Genomic DNA, 23,637 nt, shown 5'->3' on the forward strand with positions numbered 1-23,637 from the left:
TCTTTAATCTGTTCCCTGTTTTTTCTATTAGATTTTTAAAGGCATAATTTATTCTAATGAGTGACAGTGTTTGTGTAAAGTTCTGGTTCAGGTGATAGGAAGATGACATCACAGCTCTTTTCTTTAATTTTTATAAGTCTTTAAGAATTTAAGGCCATCATTGTTTTCCTTGTGATATTACTCAGATATTCAAATTACTCCATTACCCCACACACTACTTTGAAAAACTACAATTCAAATATTTGAATAAAATATTTACCTAAAATGGATTTCAATTCCATGTGATTTTAAGGAGTTAGGTACAGCTAAGATTTACTGAAGCTCTTCCTGGAATATCTGGTGAAGCATAAAAAGTAATCCACTCTGAGAGTGAAAAGTCACCCAGAATTAAATGAGATTGGAGTTAAAAAAAACAAGAACAAAAAAACATTTTTCTTTGTTTCTCTTCCACTTTGATACCATTTCTGTTCCTAAGTTCCTTTTTATAAATATATGTGAAAGTTGTATATAACAGTAACAGTAGGAAATTGCCGTTTCAGGGTAATAGGAAGACAGAAGTTGTATTATAGTCACACTGTGTTATTTTTTCGATCTTTTCAGCAGAGTTCCATTTTCAGTCATAACTGGAATATAAGTATGTTTGAGTGAAGATATTATCCTTCTCCTTTTCAGTGCCTCTTTCATTCTCCCATGACTTGACATTCATCTTTGGATACCACAGAGTCAGGTACACCACATTAAAGATGACATTTTGCACCGTCAGACATTTCTACAGGTCTAAGATCAAAAATAAATTTATTTACTAGATTTCTTTCTTTTTCTTTTTTTTTTTTTTTTTTTTTTTGATGCCTTCAATATATGTATCCCAAGTCTATGTATATAGCATATTTACACACAGGCTATGCAATTTCATTTACATTCTTATTGAGTTCAGAAAGAAAATGCCAGGTATGCACCAAAATGCATTTAGAGCTCTCTATTTTACTGTCAGTACAAAGATTTATAAACATATCTCCTCCCAGATATGCACATGCATAACTCCATGCAGGGCAATAGTATTAGAAATGCTTAAACCAGTCTTTGTGTAATATGATTTCCCCCTCTAGTATTCTATCATTTTCCTACATGCAGGATATCTGAAAACAAAAGAAGTAATTTCCCCAACGGGATACTGAGTGCAAAAATTATATGCTTCAACTTCTTCCATAAATTCTTTGCAGTCAGGCCTCAATCTGTATTTTAACAGGCAGTATCTATCCAACATTTACTTAACGCAGATCATCATGATATTAAGGATTTGGGTTCAGCAGTGGTAGAAAATTAATAGGACCCTTGTTATAAGGATCATTTAATCCAGTTAAAACCAGGTATATTGACCATGTCATTGATTATAAAAATATATAATCTAAATAATTAACATGTAAATGATACTTGATGGGAATAAAAAATAATTAATTTTGGCAGAGGAATAACAAACATGGCATTAAGTAAGTGACTCTTGTTCTGGGCCTTGAAGAATAGACAGAAGTTAGGGATACAGAGGATCACAAAAGACCAATGCTAGAATCAAAGAAATAGTGGCGTTAAACTGTGCTGTTATGTGTTCTGATTTAAAAAATACCCTGGATTGTCAACAGTGGTTACCTGTAAGATTCATGAAGGATTATTATGTATCAGTGAATAGATGACTAAGAAAGACTTTTGGCAGCCTGCATCAAATGCATTTATTTAATGTGAGCAGAAATCTACCCCTGGGCTCATCCCATTACAAATCTCCACAGCACTAAAAGAACACCAAAACAATAAGCACATATACGACACAGAGCTATAATGTTAAATTTGCATTGTGCACACACACACACCCACACACACACACAGATGCTTTTTCCCTAAGTGTTTGTCATTTGCCAACCATTTGGTTAAGTTGTATGCATTCATTATCTCTTGGAATCCTCATTAGAAGTCTAAGTGGTTAGTATTTATATTTGCATTTCATTTTCAAGTTACTTCAGGTTCAGGAAGCTTACATAACTTGCTCACACTGTATCATAGTGTATAGAATTAAGATTTATTCCTATATGAGTCCAGAACCAATATTGTGCTTTGTGTGGAATTAGAACAAGAGATTCCCTAGAATTTAAAACCAAACAATAGCTAAAAAACTTGATTAAATGTACTGTTTCCCCACACACTTCTGTTTTATGTATGATTAAGATCATAGCCTCTGGAATTAAAGTGCCTCTGAGTCAACCTTCTACTGGCCATTTGGGTTTAGAAAGTAATTCTTGTGCTCTCTATGATGCAATTTATTCATAAGTAGAATGGAGGAAATCATTTTACTGTTATTCTGGGAGTTATATAAGGTGTTTAACATGCTTAAACTATTTCCTCATGTATAGTAGGTACTCAACAAAAGTCAGATACTTTATTATTATAATTGTTTATCATTATTATTATGTATTACTTGAATGTAACTATACTGACATATCTCTTGATAAGGTGACATTTTAATAAATATAATTAGGCTGATATATTAAAATAGCAAAATAATACCCTACAACAGGATGTGGAAAGTTTGTGGAGCATCATCTTACCTAATCTTGGTTCTAAAGAATTGTTGATAATGACAAAACATAGACATATAGACAGTACAAACAGACCTCCAGAAACATTAGCTCCCATCTAAATTTTGAGGAAAGAACCAAATTCCTCTCTTATGAGAGGAATATTAATACTTACAGCATCCTCACCTATAGACTTACAAATTCTAGCCGGTCTTCAGCTTCAGTCAACCTCCACTTTCATTCATCTATAGCAATAATAGTTTTATCAAATGCCACAGGAATAATAACATATCAGTTATAGAATTTGCCATATTAGACATTTGAATTCTTCTAATTCCACCTTTCACGTTAGAAATGTAAAACTTAGAAACTCAGGTTGTGACTTTCATTTATACTGTCATTCAACATTGTGACTACTGGATATCAGCCAATATGGCGGACACTGAAGATATAAACACAAATCAATAGTATTACTAATGCTCATGAGCTCATCTTTAGTGGAGGACACTGATATGTAAATAAATACATAATGAAAGGAGTATATATGATCCAGTGTTTAAACAGAATCTACTGTTATGTCAGCTGGAGTGGATTTGAATACTAGTTTACAAAGCACTGCTTTTGACTCTGGAAAAATTTACATCTCTGATTTTTATTAAATTTTATTATCTGTAAGATGGGAATGAATTACTTTTCAAAAAGAATATTAATGATAATTAGCTTATACTATATGTATAAATTACACATAAAATATCTGGGCATAGTGATTATTTCCTACCTTTCATTTGTAGGATTCCTGACAGATCTAATGCAAGGTTTTAGTGGGAGAATATTCAGCTATACATAGAAAGATTAAACTAACTCACCCAAGTAGGAAAATGCAAAAATTGTCTGCTTTGTCTTTAAAATTCACTGGAGATAAAGAAAGAAAGGGGGGGGGGAAGCTTCCAGAATGGCATAATGAGAGCTTCCAAAAATATACTTCTTTATAAAGGGAACTTAAGCATTGGCAACAAATTGTCAGAGTCAAGATTTTCAGAGCTGTGAAGATTAACCAGAGTATCGAAAGGAACAGGAGAATGTTTCTTGTTTCTTTGAGAAAATCAACTGAATTTCGGTAAGAACAGCAGGATTTATAGCAATATAACTTTGCCTACTCCCCTCTTTATTTCCCCAATTCTGCAGCAGCCTTGAAGACTACCAGGCTCACAACCAGAGTAACTGAAAAAACAAGCCACCATGTAGCCACAGGCCTGGACAGACCAGATTTTGAGTTCCTCAAAAAATCCCATACCTAGAGCAGGTTCACTATTTGGCTTGTCTGTCAGCTGCTTCGAAGAATCTCTGTTGCAGAGTGATATCATTATTTGCTAAGTAGGTGTTTAAAATTTTTTTAACGTTTATTTATTTTTTGAGAAAGAGAGAAAGACACAGTGTGAGTGGGGGAGGGGCGGAGACACAGAATCTGAAGCAGGCTCCAAGCCATCAGCACAGAGCCTGATACAGGGCTCAACCCACAAACCATGAGATCATGACCAGAGCCAAAGTCAGACGCCCAAGCAACTGAGCCACCCAGGCACCTGGCTAAGTAGGTGCTTACATCAAGGGATAATTTTATTTCCAGCGTCTTGGTTGAAAATAATGAGTGAAAGAAAAAAAATAGCATCACAGCTGTCCAAAGCTGTGATGTTTGTTGTAGCAAAGAGGAGACTGACCAAAACTTTTAAAGGAAGATACAGTGAATGAGATGTTCACAAGATACTTGAAAAGCTCTGAAATATTATAGGAGACCTAAAAGCTATGCCAGTGCAAAGGTGTGTTCAGAACCCAAAAGATGGAAGGAAGTCCCAAATTCTCACTTCGTGATGACCTTGAGGTCTTTGTGAGCATGAATTGGAAGGATAAGGCAAAACTGTAAACTGCATGAACATTAGACCACACATAGACACAGTCCCTCTGGCAAGAGGTAGAGGACTTAAGGTTCAAGACATTAAAAAGAAAAAAAAATCTATCAAATCATTAGCAGCCCTGGAAGCTAACAGAGCAGAGATTCAGTGGCCATACATGGCAATAAACACAAACTTTACAGAAATAGTACTGAAAGGAAAAATGGAGACAATAAATAAAAAGATCAGTGGTTGCCAGAGGTGGGGAGGTGAAGACAGATGAATAAGCAGAGCACAGAAGATTTTTAAGGCAGTGAAAATACTCTTATGATATTACATTGATAAATATAAGTCATTATACATTTGTCGAAATCCATAGAATGTACAATATCAAAAGTGAACCCTAAGATAAATTATGGATGTTAGGTGATTATGATGTCAATGTAAGTTCATCCTTGGTAAAATCTCTACTTTTCTGATGAGTGATGTTGAAAATGGGGAAGGCTATTCATGTGTGGGGCAGGGCACTTTATAGGAAATCTCTGTGCCTTCCTCTCAATTTTATTGTGAACTTAAAACTGCTCTGAAAAGAAAAATTCTTAGACAAAAAAACACAAAAGTTATTCATGAAAATTCATTAAAAATACAGCAGCAAAAACAACACAACACCAACAACAACAACAAAAAAGAAGCAATAACAATATGGCTGCTTGAAATATCATGCTGTAATCTATCTGTCATGATAGAAATTGTGGCATGTTTGACTAACCCAAAGGAGGGAGGTTTCTTTAAGAGAAAAGCAGCATATTAGGTAATAGACCAGAATGACATGAAAAAGAAAGTGGAATCTCGAAGGCCAGAATAGACAAATATAAATTTTAAAACTTTATGATTTAAGTGGTCTGGCAGAAGATAATAGAAATGAACTAGAGGGGCGCCTGGGTGGCTCAGACGGTTAAGCATCTGACTCTTGATCTTGGCTCAGGTCACCATCTCATGGTTCATGAGATTGGTGCCTCTGCCCAGCTCTGTGCTGACAGCATGGAGTCTGCTTGGGATTCTCTCTCTCCTTCTCTCTGCTGCTCCTCTCTCTCTCTCTGAAAACAAATAAAGAAACTTAAAAAAAAAAAAAGAAATGAACTAGATATTTTACTTGTTATTAGATCTAAAAAAGTGGCTGAGGCAGAAAATAATTTAACATGAAAAGGACAAGACATTGGAAAATTATTGAATGAATATATGTATGGGCCAGAAACCAAATGTAAAAGGGGAAGGAATGTATTAACTCAATCTAGCAAGTACTGGTGGACTTACATGATACATAAAACAAAAAGGATCTATTTAAGCTATAGGTGAACAACCACAAATTAGGTTAAGACTCTTGAAAGAAGTAAGTAATCAAGTGAAAATGAAATACTATAGGCATATCTTACTACGGAAGGAATAGATGAAACCGAAATAATTGCAGCTCAGTGGTTGAAACATTCAAGATTTGGGAAATGAAATGAGCACTTTGGGGAACCATATGCATAGATTTAGTCCTCTCCAAGAATCTATAATCTAAAATTCAGAAATATTAACATAAGCTTCAGTTCAGAAATTTCCTGAGGATAATTCTTCTTCTTCTCCTTCTCTTCCTCCTCCTCTTTCCTCTACTTCTTCATTTTTCTGATAGATTAAAAGGTACATAATAAAATTGCAAGAAATGAGAAAGCTTCCTTTAGAGATTTTTTTTTATAGATATTTAAGAGATTTTACAACAAAGGCAGTGGAGGAAGCCAATGTGGCCAAGTATCAGAGGCCTGCTTATAGAATATTGTGGATTGGAGATCACTAGAGAGTAATAATTCAGAACTTCGTTACCAGAATCAACTTACCCAAGGCTAAATCTAAATTAAAAGGAATTAAATATGCCAAATATAGAAAACAAAAGCAAATTTTAATTTTATTAAAAGTGCCACTCCCTGGGAGAGTATTCACAGTGAAATGTCCCCCTGCACAAACCTAATTACTTAATTAGGTGTATATGAGGGGATTTATTCCAATATTCTGTAAAGCCCTGGTTATGGACTATGCTCTCTTAGAATGAATGCTAAAGCTGAGCCCATGATATATGGATCTTTTCCAATGTAACTGAGTTTCCTATATTCTTGTACTGTGAACATCACTTTTCGTGGTATAATAGCCCTAGAGGCAAAGTGTTTCTGTGTTCCTTAAGTTTTGTGAGTGTGCACATACATGTGCATGTGTAGATGGAGTTGTGGGGGTGTGTGTTGGGGTAGTCAAGGTAAGTGTTGTATAAATCTTATTTGTGTTTTTTATTTATTTGGACTTTTTAAATGTGATACCCAGAAAACATCTTTTAAGAACCCGAGGATGCTGCTTTTGTTCTAGTATAAGATATACTTTGTAGCAGTCAAAGAAATCACACCATTATCAAGGTATTGGGGAAAATATCTGTCTTATTATAGTCAGGATAATTCATTGGGACATACGAATTCTGGGTTGTAATTACTTTGAATTTAGCTCATTAATGCACTACACAGTGATTTTTATTGTAATTCCTCAGGATTTTAATTCTTAGAGACTTGAACTTGCAAGCAAATTTAATATTTAATCTTCAATATCTGTTAAAAAATTTAATGTATGGAAACCATTTTATTCAAGTTTACAGCATCCCTATGTTATCACAGCTGTATAATTGGTATTAGTTTACAATGCTATTTGATTTTGCTGAAATACTTCTGATAGGTTTTATGAGATAAAATGAGTAGGGAAATTTTTCCTTAGAATGTCTTGGATATAGAAAGGTTGTTAAGTTAGCTTCAATAATGAACTGTAAAGGCCTATTTTGAAGTATTTTAGGCACAAAAGGAAAATGACCCATTGGTGATTCTATAAAAGCACCCAAGAAAGCTTTCAGAATTGGAAGCTATGAAAAGAAATAAGTAAATGGAAACAGGACTGTCACCATGAGTTGGTAATCTCCTCCTCATAGATTTCAGGTTTAAAGCCAAATATGAGAAAGAAAGAAAAAAAGGTGGAGAATGGCAAAAAAGAGCACTGACTCCCCTTACCTCAGTAAGCCATGTATAAGAATCTCCTTAAAAAGCTCCTCTTACAGAATCTCCACTGTTTGTCAATTCTTCCCGTGGAGGGATGGGCTATTTGGGGAAGGGCAGAGAAGGAGCTTGAGGTGTTTTCTCAGAACCTCACCAGTTGCCCTCCTTGCTTAAGGGTGTGTAGAAGACTTGACTCTGTAACCATAGAAGAGACTTGGGGTTTGGGAGTGAATAGTTACATTCAGTGGGTTAGTAGCAAACTCACTCTGGCACAGAATAAGGTCACATCTTCCAAGTAGCTTTATCAGAAATATAAATTATGTATTGATACACATCTGCTTGACTCCTGGGTCTCTATCAATTGTTCAACTCAGATGTAGAAAGAGGGGCAATTATTTAATGATTCCCTAAAATCCAAATAGCTTGCATAGGTTTTTATCTAATAAGGACATAATCAGTTGAATGAATGAAATAATTATATTTAAGTAATGCCACTATAAAATCATATTATGCCTTGGAGCTGTGGTTTTAAAAATGTTTGGATCATTGACACTGTTGAAGGACTGATGATATTGTGCAATTTTTCCCCAGAAATCATGTACTTCTGAATAAAATTAGTCATACAACTTCAGAGATTCATGGGCTCCAGATTAATAACCACTTTTTAGAAAACATTTAAATTGAAGCTCAAGTCAACCTACAAATTAATTTATATATGATATTCCATATTCATTATACCTTTTACATTTAAAACTGCATTAAGTCTCATGAGTTACTTTATAATTTAGTAGAAAGTAAGTGACTGGAAAAATTAAATATTAAGCAAATGTTATAGCTGAATAAAATTGGCATGCTAAAACCCAGAGGTAGGAAAATGACTCATTTCCATTATTATTCCACATATATTCTTTTAATTAATAAAGTATCAGGTACTAAAAAATTACCAATACCCTAGTATTAGTATATATTTTACAGTACTAGAATATCTATGTTTTTAGAAAATGTACAAATACAGATATGATGCAAAGGGCTTCAACATTTTTAGTTATTTTCAAAGTAGATTTTCTTTCTAATTCAGTTTGGAGAAAGTTAACCTAAGATATAAACTAAATCTTGTAAACGTAAAATAAAGTACACAGAGAATTTGATATTAAGAAATTGCTAATTTCAAAACTTTGAAGTGAATAAATGCTATTTTTCTTAGTTCCTTGCATGCTATATTCTAAAATCATCCATGTGTTGTATCACCTTGTGCTAAGTCATCACAAGTACTTTAAAAAATAGTGTTATACAAAATTAAACAGTATAATTAAAAATATCAAGTCATAACAAATACATCTCAATAACTATGTTAGGCTGATAATAGCTCCAAAATTTATATCTCTCTCTTAATCCTTAGAATCTATGAATATTATCTTATTTGGAAAAAATAGTTCATGCAGATGTGATTAAGGTAAGGTAAGTATGTTAATCTGGATTATATGGAAGAATTTTAAATGTCATCATAAATACCCTTAGGAAAGAAGCAGAGAGATTAGATCACCACACATCCAGAGGAAAAGCAATAAGGAGACAAGTAGAGAGGAATGTGGCCATGTACTATGGCACACCAACAGCCACCAGAAGTTGAAAGAGTCAAGGAACAGTTTTCCTTCTATGGTCTCTGTAAGGAGGGTAGCCTGACTGATGCCCTGTTTTCAGACTTCTGAACTTAGTTTCAGTTAATAGAAAGTAACCCAATGGGTAATATCAGTTAAGCACTGACTCTTCTCTAGGCATTCCTTTAGGGCTTTCTTTACGTTTGTTCAGTCACATAACTGATTTAAATCAGGTATTGTTCTAAGCATTTCACATGGATAAACTCACATAATCTTCAAAATAAAGAGTATAAGCTAATTAATACTGTTATTATAATTTTACAAAGGTAAAATCTGATGCAGATAATGTCAATTATTTTTTCTCAGAGCTAAACAACTGATAAATTGCAGAATTGTGACTTGAATCCAAAGCATTCGGTTCCAGATTCTGGACTCTTAACTACCATATCATGATGCATCTCTGAAATTTTAAATTTGAAGCCTTGACAATGAATACTCCTTGATTCTCCCATAGTTCAAATAATGAAAGGGAGGTAAAGAATAAGTAAATCCCCTACTGGCACATGGTTGGTTGGTGATACAGGCAGGATTTAAATTCATGCAGCTTGATAACACGATAAGACAATCTGAGCTTCAACCATTCTTCTATCCTGTCTCTCAAGTAGTTTTCATAGATTGAGTCTCTTTTTTCATGATGTACTCTCCAGGGGGAGCAAATTATCTGAAATATCTATAAATTATGGCCAAACTAAAAATTTGCACAGGTACTCAGTAAACATAGACAGGAAATTTATCTAAAAAGCTTGCTTTATAATTTGCAAATGTAACTCACAATCATGGATTATACAACTTCTATGAAAATTTGAATTTAATAATCAATTTTGAGCCTTTCCATCATGAGAAATGGCAAAAATAGTCTGAATAGTAAAATGGCATATTAATTCTAAATGTCCTCCTCCCAAAACAAAATCTATTGTATTTAGACATCTCCTTTTAGTTTCATACAAAACTTATTTGAATTTATTATTTTATTCAATAAGTTATTAGGGAATACCATTTCAGTTAAACTTCTTGTAAATCTTGGAATATATGCACTACTGTGGAATAAGATATTGGGAATTCACCACATAAATAATTAAAAGTTTTCTGTTACTATTTTGTCACAATGATTCAGCAAGTAGCTGAGACCTACTTTCTGTATTCTCTTTCTTTATATATTGTTAACATACCCCCTCATTAACATCCTACATACATGCCATGCACACCTACACATACTCACATACAAAATAATTTTAGATTTTTAGGGAAAATACAAAATAAAAATATCTACTATACATTTTAAATGATAAAATAATCCTATTAAAGGCATTTTAACACCAACAGTAGCATGATCTAAAAAGCATTAATCATATAGATACATATGTAATATATATACATGTTTTTAATTAAAAGATTCATATGGTGACTTCACCTATAATCTATTTTTAGCATTAATAAGGCTGTAGGCAGTGGTGTAAACTATGAATAATTAGTTATATTAGGACAGCTAAAATAAGCTATTGTTTGGTTAGGGTAGTGAAACAATTAAATTTAAATCTTTGGGAAGATTTTGTATTTGTTAAATATTTTGAAAATAAAAGAATTTTTCTGAGTCACTTCATGCTATAAAATTGGATTTATCTCCATTTAATTTTGTTATTGGTAATGATTTTTAATAGGTGTGCTGAGATGGAAACTTTGTATCTTCCTTAACTGTAGCATTTTATTCTTCTATATAGTTTTGTTTGGTTGATTTTTTAATTTTTTTCTCTTCCATATGTTTTTAACTATGTAGTACTCCTCGTTATTCTACAACATACAGTGAAGAAGATCTCTCTGAGGCTAACTTCAAATTTCATATTTGACAATGAAGCTGTTAAGCATTATGTATGCTTTGGCATGCTCTCCTTTTTTTTTTTTGATACCTAATTTTTCAGGCTACCTTTATGTTTCCTCTTCCAACTTTAAGATTTCATCCATTGATTCTCTTAAAGGTATGTTTCCTCATACTAATGGGCTTTTTTTTTTTCAATTTTTGTTTATATGCCATGTCTATCTTGCTTTTCTAATAAACATGTAACCACTATTTTTGCAGTGAATACATCCCCAAACAACTCCCAGTCCTTACAAGAGCTCACGTACCCATATGCACAAATGAAGTGAGTCTTGTTGCCCAATCTGTCTCATTCCAATGCTTTAAACCTCCATCTTGCTTTATATTTAAGGGTATCCTTATTTTCCAAATATCTTTATGGGAAATCCCAGTTAATCTGAGTGCTTTTTAAATATACCTACTCAGGTAAAGGAACTCGGTTTGCTGAATGGACGTTGGTTTGGGTCAATTGTGCTAAAGCGCAGAAGCCTGCCAGCATCCTCAGGTTTGCCAAATGACAAGGATGCTCAATTAAAGTTGAATTTTAGATAAACAATATGTATGCTTTAGTATATATTCCAACTATTGCACAAGATATACTAAGAACAGATTTTTGTAAATCTGAAATTCAAAATTAAATGGTTTTCCTGTATTTTTATTTGCTAAAACTGGTAGACTCAGGGTACAGAAAGAAATACTGCCATTTGTAGTATCTAATTTTCGAAGCGGAACTTTGGCTGTGCTATTCCAGTGCTGCAGGATGAAAAAGTTAGGTTGGATGCCATGACATGGTTCAGGATCATGGGTCTTTCTTAAAAGCAAGAAGATAGGCGTATGGACTTATGAATCTGATCCTTTCCTTATGATCTTCTATAAAAAATTAAGGTATCACATATGCTTAATAATATGGCTCTAAGAGTCCTCTCAGGTCTGCAATTAGTAACTGAGGCTACTCAGTCTACTTCCACATACCGAAATTAGTCACTATGGTTCTTTGAAGGAAGGGCATTTCCCAGCATCCTACGTAGTTTACTAATAGGCCTGAGGTCAAAGTATTACAGTGCTTTGCCATTGAGGCTCTTTCAGTTAACAAAATTAACAAAAAGCCTCTTCCAGGATTAAAACAGATTTATGTATGAATGTATGTATGTATATATACACACACATAAATGACATCTACATATACTATTTAATCCTCATAATACCCTATGAGTTAGTATAATTATTATTACATTACTGATGAGGAAGCAGAGGCACAAACAGATAAAATAATTTGAGCAATATTTACTCAGTATGTGTTAGATTTAGGATTTGAACCCAAATAGATATTTTGGCTCTAATAGCTATTATTTGAACGACTAGGCTCTGCCATTTGTCTGCCTCTCAAAATCATGGCAGTCTTCAAAGCTAATATGTGATCTTGTATTAGATAAATGTTTTACCTTCTTCCCAATCACCCAAATTAGAAACATCCTGTTCACACCCCACTCTTTCTCAAGTGTGCTAGTTTTACTGGCTGTATTATTAAAAAAAAAAATCCACCCTCAAAGTAAAATTATCTGTTTTTTTATTCCTGTTCTCCTTGCCTTTTTTAAAGCTCTAAATCCCTGTTTGGAATTTTACAACCCAACCAAAAATATTTCTTCTCCTGACACTGGCCTCTTTCCTATTTCATTTCAGGCTTCATAATGCCTCCAGGGAATTTATCTAAAACACAAATCTGATTGTGCTGTTTCCCCCTACCTTGAAAAGCTGATAACCTACATGATAATGAGGTCAGTCGTAGACTCTTCAGAAGCTAACAGTGGACTTGGAAAGACAGTGGAATCATTAAAAAAAATTCTGTCACCTTGAATTGTATTCCTAGTTGGCTGTCAATCTAGAATAGGGCAAAAATATAAATTGGGAAGGATTACTTAAACAAATACTAAAATCATTTAGGAAGAAGAAAAATAATTTCAGAAAGAAGGCCTAAGATACAAGAAGGAATCTTTAAATATAGAATTAGTAAAATTATGAGTGAATATGACTTCAATTTACCTTCATTAAAAAAACACAAAAATATATGAAATCAGGGAATGAATATAGAAGATATCCAAGATTTTCTAGAATTCATAAAGGAAGGGATTTAGAGTGATTAAATTCATTGTTGAGATAAGTCTTAAATCTGAAGTGTAAGTTTACATGCTATATGGTTTAAAATCTGAAAGATTAAAATTTATTCAATTACTTCAAACAGTTTTGAGAAAAATTGCCATAGTCAACTCAAAATTATTAAAAAAGGAGAAGGACATAAATAAGGGCACATAGCAGAAGATAAAATGGGTAAGAGATTATATTACTATAAGAAAAACACTCAGCTACAAGTTGTTTAAAAGAGGCTTTCATTAAACCAATATATAGAGAACTTCATAGTAAAGTAACAGGAAGAAAAAAAAATGCCAAGAAAATGTCAGTAACAATACTACTGGCCTATTCATAGTCATAAAGAGAGAAATTTATTTGAGGGATATATTCCTGAAAAGAAAAAGTAGAAAGATGAGCAGATTTGATTTTGCAAAAAATTCTAATAGCAAGTGAGAGTTAGGAATGTAGGAAAAAAGAGCAAAAGAATCAGAGGAGAGAGGAAGGAAGGAAAGTTGGTAAAAGCAAAATCCAGAGAATTAATGGGAATGTGTTCTCATGGATGGAAAAATTAATGTTGTAGATTAATCTGTAACAAGTTTCAAAGGGGAAAATAAAGTTGTTAATGAAAACATGAGGAAGGGTATCGAAGAAAAGTCATTTTACTTTGTTTATCTTTGGTGATTTTTGCTCCCTCAGCTCCTATGCTTAGGAAGCTCATGCTATGATATTAAATAAATTCATTTAAAAAATAAAATAGAAGACAACTTCTATAGTTTCTGAGGGGGACAAATGGTAGCTTAGATATCACAGGTTGTTAGATATCATGTGGTTGTTACAATCCTGGTGCAAATCACTGCCTCTAAACTAATACCGTCTGTCTTGACAGGAAAACCATGGCTCTCTAAAGTCAATTACTAAATTTCACTTTTCTAAATGATAAAAGGATTTTACATTCCAGGTCTCTGTTATATTGTTAACATGGGAAGCAGTTAACAAACCACTCCAGAGTTTAGCAACTTATGTTATCAGTTACAAGTCATAATAATAAAAGTATGTATATAGTGTCATTTGTTATTTCTTCACCCTTGGATTTGTCTTCAGGTTTTTAAGACCTATAAAGTCCAGTGGGATGTACTATAATAAATAACGGAAAATGAATTTATATTTATTACTGTTTACTATCAGAGGCATAAAGTCTAGTCAGTATTATAAAATCCTAAGTAATATGAATTATTTATTACCCTTAATTTCTAAAAAGATTTTTAACTTGGGGATTATAGCTTGAAAATATGTTTTAATGATGTTCATATTGGCACCACCCATAAAACTTCCATTATTGTTCCTTATGCATACTATTTCCTCATAATAGTAAGTATTATTTACATTAGGGATCAAGTTTTGTAGCCCTTAGGAATCCATCAAAGCATTCATTTATAGTCAGGAATAAATCTTGAAATTACCAATATCCACTTTTGGGGACACTAAAATATTTTTTTAAAAAATCAAGATTAAAAAAATAGGAAAGAATAAAAGAAGACAAATTGGAATACCAGGATCACCTGCCTCATCATATATTATTGAAAACATCCTGGTTCCAGAACCTTCTAAATTAATTTCATTAAGTTGAACACAATTGCAGAAAACATTTAAATCTTTATTATATCGGGGATCAAAAAGTTACTTTTTGTTTCTGAGTTTTATTTTTTTTACCAACATTAATGTTTACATATCCAAATAAATTATGCATGGTTACTCTAAATTCATATCTGTGTTGGAATACACATTTATTTGCTAGTCTGAATTTTTTATCTCCATTTTTTTTTCATAAAAAGTCATAGGGATTAAATACTTAGTGATATTTGGCATAAAGATTAGGAAGAAAGTTTAAATTAATACTGAGGACCCCCTGAATATTTGAGTGTCCTATTAAAAGGTACTGTTCTTTAAGTCTGAGGATTAAATGAAGAATCAGAGTACTTAAATGTCCATTGGGTTATAGACACTCCTGACTGTTAAACATCAGCATTTAAATATGAAGCAGTCTTAGTATTATGATACCTTAAATTCCCTGAAGTATGGCACCAATGAATATTAGCTAGGAAACCATTACCTCAAAAGTCATAATTGTTCTTGGGTCACGTGCTCACTGACCCTGCAATTGCACATGCTTCTTTAAATGGTAGCTCTTAGTTTAGTTTTCTTTCATCTCATTTCTTCCATTCCTCTTGCTTCATAGGCAAGACTTAGTGCTGTTTTTCTGCTCCAGTTCTAAAAGCTCTTAGCTTCTGAAACCCTTTCCCATCGTATGCCAGATTATTATCTCTAATGATGTAGTTAACAGTTAAAGTGCCATTTTCTTTTTGATTTCTCTAATGTATTCCAAATACTCCACCGTGGCTTGGTATATTTTGCTTTTGAAACTAAAAATGTAATCCAGAGAACTGGTATGATGAATTGTATGTGGGTAAATATTGCACATCAGTAATCCAAGGTGTCATAGTAGTAATGATCATAAAATCAAAATAATAAAATTTTAAATTAATATGTTATCCTGTTTTCCTTCATGAAAATTCTGCCACATTACTGACTGTTTTGAAAATATGAGAACTAAGACATGAAAAGTTTTGTGACTTTTCATAGATGACACATCTAGAAATTGGCAGAGTTTAGAATTGAATCCAGTCCTTCTGGCTCAGTTAGTTGTCTTTCTACATAACTACAGCTGCTAGTCAAGAAAACACTCCAAGGAAAGCAGCCTTTAAATTGGGTATATCAATTTTATTTATGTAGACTTCCAAACACCTGTACTCACCACCTTCCAGCCTTCCATGAGCTTTCCTCTTCCCAGAAGCCTATATCATGGACTCATTTTATTTCTCTCCCAATAACCACATTTTCTATCCAGGCTTCCCTTCCATTTTCCCATACTCACTGAACCAAATTATTTCCTCAGACATACAAGCAAGCTGTTTAAACGTCCACTGAAAGCAGAGAACTATAGATACTAGTGTCTTATTTTAGGGAATTATGTATAAGAAGAGGTGGATCTAGCAAATAGCAACATGAGTTGGGAGTAGAGACATTAGCGTTAAATTTTTCTTTTAGAGAATATTTCTCTATAAATTGTCTTTAAATGAGCTGTTAGTCATTTTGATATAATGTAGTATTGTCAAATGTATTTTTTTTCTGTCATGCAGTATTTTGGTTAAGTGAGATTTCAGCTCTGGCCTTAAAGAGTGATAGGACTTAGACAAGTAATACAACATGTGTAAATATCTTGGAAGGAATATAGTTTTGTTTGTTTCTCAGAACTTAGGATGTATTTTAGAAAATAATAGACATGACTCTGTACTTTCTTTTTTAACCAGTTATTATGTTTTTAAAGTTTATTTATTTATTTTGAGAGAGACAAAGACATTGTGGGGGGGGAGGGGCAGAGAGAGAGGGAGAAAGAATCCCAAGCAGGCTCCACGCTGCTCCCAACATGCGGCTCAACTTATGAAATTGTGAGATCATGACATGCGCCAAAACTGAGTCCTGTGCCTTACCCACTGAGCCATCCAGGCGCCCCATGATTATGTATTTCTAAAGGAGCTACACATTAGGTGAGAATCTGGGAAAGATTTTGTTTTACTTTATTAAAGATGATTAGTCTCTATCATCTAACTGGAGGTAGGGACATAGACATTATGTATTTTTTGAATACTCAAAAGTGATAGTAATACAACCAGGTTGAGACCTGAACAAGAACTGGTATTTGATAGCCACTGTACTATATTAGTTTTTACCTTTCCTTCCACCACCAAATTAATAGACGATTATCATAAATACTACACATACCATAAGCACAGATATGAATTATGTATGCCTCAAGTGTAAGTTGATTATAAACTAAAGAAAAGCATTCAGTAGATTTATATGTTGGTTTAGAGTGGAGATGAACATGTGTCCCAGCTTAATTGTCATAGTTTCAATTAACCCCTGCTGTTCAGCTGTAATAATTAATAACAATGTATTTCACCTTTACAGTTGTCCAGTTCAAATAATAATTGTGTGGCCACATTAGTTAAAGCCAGTATGTATGTATGTATGTATGTATGTATGTATGTATGTATTTTAAACTTTAATTTTTAGAGCAGTTTTCATTTAAGCAACCTTGAGTGGAAAGAACAGGGAGTTCCCACATAGTCCCTGTCACCACACATGCACAACCCCCTCCACTATCCATATTCTGCACCAGAGTAATACATTTCTTATAATTGGTAAACCTACATTGACACATTATCATCACTAAAAGTCCATAGTAAAAGTCCATAGTAAATGTTGTACATTCTATGGGGTTCAGCAAAGGTATAATAAATAACATGTCCACTATTACGGTACATACAGAATATTGTCACTGACCCCAAAACACTAACTTCTGGCAATTCATTACACCCCACCCCCTATATCCTAACAACCACTAATATTTTTACTGTCTCCACAATTTTTCCTTTTCTGTAGTGTCATATTATTGGAATCAAACAACATTATGTAGCATTTTCAGATTGGCTTCTTTAATTTAATACTATGCATTTAAGTTTCTTCCATCTCTCTTCATGGCTTGATAGCTCATTTCTTTTTAGCACTAAAAAACATCCTTTTGTCTATACATACCACAATTCATCCATTCACCTACTGAAGGACATCTTGTTTGCTTCCAAGTTTTTGGTAATTATGCATAAAGCTGATATAGATATCTACATGCAGACTTTTGTGTCAAATCCCTTGTGTAAATATCAAGAAGTATTACTGCTGAATCAGATGGTAAGAGTATACTGCCAAACTGGGGCACCTGGGTGGCTCATTCGGCTAAGATTCTGACTTTGGCTCAAGTGATTATCTCACAGTTTGTGGGTTCAAACCCCACGTAGGGCTCTGTGCTGACTGCTCAGAGTCTGGAGCCTGCTTTGGATTCTGTCTCCTCTCTCTCTCTGCCCCTCCCCTGCTTGTGCGCGCTCTCTCTCTCTCTCTCTCTCTCTCTCAAAAATAAATATTTAAAAAATTAAAAAAAAAACCCTGCCAAACTACCCATCAAAGTGGCTGTAGCATTTACATTCCCAATGATGAGAGTTCCTGTTGTTTCACATCCTTGTCAGCATTTGGTGTTACTGGTGTTTAGAATTTTGACCTTTCTAATAGGTATGTAGTGGTATCTTATATTTATTTTAATTTTCAGTTTCTACCAGTATATAATGTTGCACATATTTTCAAATAGTTTGCCACCTGTTTATCTTCTTTGGTGAGGTGTCTGTTCAGGTCTTTTGCCCATTTTATAGTCGGGTTGTTCCCTTATTGTTGAGTTTTAAGAGTTCTTTGTGTATTTTGGATAACAGCCTTTCATCAGATGTATCTTTTTAAAATATTTTCTCCCAGTCTGTCCCTTGTCTTCTCATTCTTTTGACAGTTTCTTTTGAATAGCAGATTTTTAAAATTTAAATTATATCCAGATTATCAGTTATTTTTTCATGGATTGTGTTTGTGTTGGTGTATCTAACTGCTGGGATTTGGTTGAGTTTGCATTGAATCTATAGATCAAGCTGGAAAGAACTGATATCTTAGTAATATTAAATCTTCCTATTCATGCACATGGGCTGTCTCCATTTATCTAGTTATTCTTTGATATATTTCATCAGTTTTTAATTTTTCCTCATATAGGTCTTGTACATATTTTGTTAGATTACACTAACATTTTGAGGGGTGCTAATGTAAATGTTAATATGTTTTTAATTTCAAATTTTACTTTTTCATTGCTGGTATACTGGGAAGTGATAGACTTCTTTGTATTAATTGTGTATCCTATGATTTTGCTGTAATTGATAATTAGTTCCAGGTGTGTGTGTGTGTGTGTGTGTGTGTGTGTGTGTGTGTGAGTTCTTTCAGATTTTCTACATAGATGATCATGTAATCTAAACACAAAAACAATTTTATTTTTTTCTTCCCAATTTGTATGCCTTCCATTTCCTATTCTTGTCTTATCGCGTTAGCTAGGACTTCCAGTATGATATTGAAAAGGAGTGGTGAAAGAGGACATCTGTATCTTATTTTTTATTAATGGTCTCATCACTAATGATGTTAGGTGTAGGTTTCTTGTAGGTTTATGACTATGAATTTGGGTTATTTAACTAATTATTTATTTATTTAAGATTCCACGTATAAGAGAGATCATGCAATATTTGTCTTTTCTGATTTATCTCACCTAGTGTAACACTCTAGAAGTCTATCCACATTGTCATAAATGGTGAATTTTATTTTTTATTGGTAGATTTAATTCTGTTTTATGGCTGAATACTATTCCATCATGTATATATAACACCATTTCTTTAACCATTCATCCATCAGTAAATACTTAGGTTGACAAGTTTGGCTATTATAAATAATGCTGTAATGAGCATGGGAGTGCTTATATCTTTTTGAGTTAGCGTTGTCATTTTCTTCTTGATAAATACCCAGAACTGGAGTTGTTGGGTCAAATGGTAGTTCTGCTTTTAATTTTTTGAGGAACCTTCATACTGCTAATTGGTAATTGCTAATGTTTTCTTGGGGATTCTTACATATATGTTCTTGACAGATATTTGTCTGTAGTTTTATTCTATTGTAATGTCTTTGCCTGGTTAATAATAATATAAACCTATAAAAATAATAAAACCTAATACCTGGTTTTGGTATTAGGGAAATGCTGAACTCAGAATGAGTTAGGATGTATTCCTTCTTCTTCTGTCTTCGGAAGGAGACGATTAAAAATTTGATTTTATTTCTTCCTTAAATGTTAGATAGCATTCACCAGTGAACCCATATAGGCCTTGCAATTTCTGTTTCAAAACATTATTAATTAATTGATTCAATTGCTTCAAAACATATAGGTTGATTCATTGTTGTATGTATATTTGCATTGATTTTGGCATATTGTACCTTTCAAGTAATTGGTCCATTTTATCTATATTGTCAATCTGTTATCAAGATTATTTAGATTTATCTAGATTACTTAGATTATTTATCTAGATTATTATTATCAATTTTATCTAGGTTATGTGAGCATAGAGTTTTTATCATATTCCCTTTTTATCTTTTGAATGTCTATGAGTTCTGTAGTACTGTCTTGTCCTTCATTTCTTTTATTACCAAACTGTCTCCTCTCTCTTTTATTCTTACTTAGCCTGTCTAGAATCCTGTCATTTGTATTGATCTTTTTGAAGACCCAGCTTTTGGTTTCTTTGACTTTCTGTATTGATTTTCTATTTTCGGTTGCACTGATTTCTTGTCTAACTCTTATTTTTTTTCTTCTGCTTACTGTAAATTTAATACATTTTTTTTCTAGTTACTAAGGTTAATACTTATGTAATTGAGTTTAGAGCTTTCTTCTTTTCTAATATATATGTTTAACACTATACATTTTCCTGTAAGCACTACTTTTGCTGTATGTACAACTTTAAAAAAAATTTTAATGTTTACTTATTTATTTGAGAGAGTGAGAGTGCACAAGTGGGGGAGGGACAGAGAGAGAGAAGGAGACATGGAATCCCAAACAGGCTCCCAGCTCCAAGCTGTCATCTCAGAGCCTGACAGGGGCTTGAGCCCATGAACTATGAGATCATGACCTGAGCCAAAGTTAGATGTTTGACTGAGCCACCCAGGTGCCCCAACATCTGCAACTTTTGATAAGTTGTCTTTTCATTTTCATTCAGTCCAAAATATTTTTAATGATCTTGAGGTTTTTCCTGAACAAAGCTTTATTTAAAAGTGTGTCATTCATTTCTAATCATTTGGGGACTTCCCAGTATAAATGTGTTATAGTTTGAGAGCAGACATTAAAAGATTTCTATTCTTTTAAATTTGTTAGGATGTGTCTTATTATTTTGATGAGTGTTCCATATTTTATTATCTTGATAAATGTATAATTTGCTGTTTGGGGATAAAGTAGTTCATAGATATCAATTGTATATAGTTAATTTAAAAGTACTGTTGAGTTTATATACTTATTTATTTTCTGCTGGCTGGATCTGTCCATTTCTAACAGAGTAGTATTGATGTCTCTAACTTTAATAATGGATTCATCTATTTCTCCTTGAAGTTCTATCAATTTTTGCCTCACATATTTTGATACTTTATCATTAGACATATACAGTTAAGGACAATGATGTCTTCAGGAACCCCTTATCATTATGTAATAGCCCGCCTATCCTTGATAAGTTTTCTTGTTCTAGAGTCTGTTATTCAAAATTAATATAGCTAATGCTATCTTCTTTTGATTAATGCTAGCATGGTATATCTTTCTTAATCCCTTTTCTTTAGTTTATATGTTTGTATATATTTAAAGTGGGTTTCCTGTAGGCAACATGTAGTTAAGTCCTGTTTTTTGACTTGATCTCTGATAATCTGTTTTAAATGGTGCGTTTAGACCATTGGCAATCAAAGTGATTGTTGATACAGTTGGATTAATATTTACCATATTTTTTATATCTTGTTCTCTGTTCTTATTTTTATCTTCCACTCTTTTTTGCCATTTGTGTTTGAATTGAACAGTTTATATCATTCTATTTTCTCTTCTTAGTATATCAATTATACTTCTTTTGGGGCACCTCGGTGCCTCTGTCGGTTAAGTGTCTGACTTTGGCTCAGGTCATGATCTTCCACTTTGTGGGTTCAAGCCCTGCATTGGGTTCTATGCTGACAGTTTAGAGCCTGGAGCCTACTTAGGATTCTGTGTCTCCTTCTCTCTCTGTCCCTCCCCCACTCATGCTCTGTTTCTCTCTGTCTCTTAAAAATAAATAAACATTTAAAAAATGATACTTCTTTTTAGACTTTTATTAATGTTGGTCCTAAAGTTTGCAATATATATTTTCATTTAACCCAAGTCCACTTCAAATAACACTATGCCACTTATTTAATAATACAAATATCTTATGACAACATATTTTTAATTACTCCCTCCCACTTCTTGTGCCAGTGCTGTCACTCATTTCATTCATACATAAACTTATATAACATAATACATAAATATTTACCTAACCACGCATAATTGAATACCATGTTGCTCTTTTTTTTTTAACTGTTACCAGTTAGGTCAATTAAGAAAAAACTTGGGGCGCCTGGGTGGCCCGCAGTCGGTTAAGCGTCCGGCTTCAGCCAGGTCACGATCTCGCGGTCCGTGAGTTCGAGCCCCGCGTCAGGCTCTGGGCTGATGGCTCGGAGCCTGGAGCCTGTTTCCGATTCTGTGTCTCCCTCTCTCTCTGCCCCTCACCCGTTCATGCTCTGTCTCTCTCTGTCCCAAAAATAAATAAAAAACGTTGGAAAAAAAAAAAAAAAAGAAAAAACTAAAAAGTTTTGTTTTGCTTTCACTTAATCATTATCTGGTGCTCTTTTCCCCCCAGGTTTGTTGAGATATAATTGACATATGACATTCTGCAAGTTTAAGATGTAGAACACAGTGATTTTACATATGTATGTATAGTAAATGATCACCACAATAAAGTTAGTTGGCATATTCATCTCCTTATATAGTTACAACATTTTTGTGTCTGTGGTGATAACTTTCAAAAACTATTCTCTTAGCAACTTTCAAATAAGTGTTTAGGTACACTTAAAAAAAGACAAACTATGTTTAACAACAACAACAAAAAAACCCTCAGTTTCTGGCCTAGTTATTGAAGTACACTATAGAATTTCTATATATCAGCATGAGTTTGAAGTTATCCACAAAAAATAATATAGAATTTTGAATTATTTATTGTGGTATAATATATTTATAATATAAAGTTTAGGAAAACACTTTCCCGTGATGTAAAATCATAAAATATTTTATCTAATATATATGGAGAAATTATTCTTAGTATAAATATTTGCAGAAAATATCACAAATTGAAACCTTTGTCTTCAAATGCTGGCCATGTCATATTATATATACTTACTTGACAAATAAATGACTTGTTGGTCTTAAAAGAGAAAATACTTGGGGCGCCTGGGTGGCTCAGTCAGTTAGGCATCTGGCTTCAGCTCAGGTCATGATCTCGCAGTCTGTGAGTTCAAGCCCCGCATCGGGCTTTGTGCTGACAGCTCAGAGCCTGGAGCCTGTTTCAGATTCTTTGTCTCTGTCTCTCTCTGACCCTCCCCTGTTCATGCTCTGTCTCTCCCTGTCTCAAAAATAAATAAATGTTAAAAAAAATTTTAAAAAAGAGAAAATACTTAAGCAATTAATCTGGATAAATGTTAGGCGTGTATATGTCTTAATATCTTGATGTCTGGTAAGTAAAATATTATTTCTTTATTTTGCAAGTTTTCTATACCATATGTTGAGTACATATAAATGTAGTTTACAAGAAATGTGTGTTTTTGCTCAATAGGAACTTAGGGGAAAAAAATCAAGAAAAATATTTGACTCTCAAAAATTAATTCAGTTGCTCTAAACTCTACCTTGGTGGACAAGACACTTTTTAAAAATTTTCTTGTAAC

This window comes from Panthera uncia (assembly GCF_023721935.1).
Source record: "Panthera uncia isolate 11264 chromosome A1 unlocalized genomic scaffold, Puncia_PCG_1.0 HiC_scaffold_16, whole genome shotgun sequence".
Taxonomy (NCBI): Eukaryota; Metazoa; Chordata; class Mammalia; order Carnivora; family Felidae; genus Panthera; species Panthera uncia.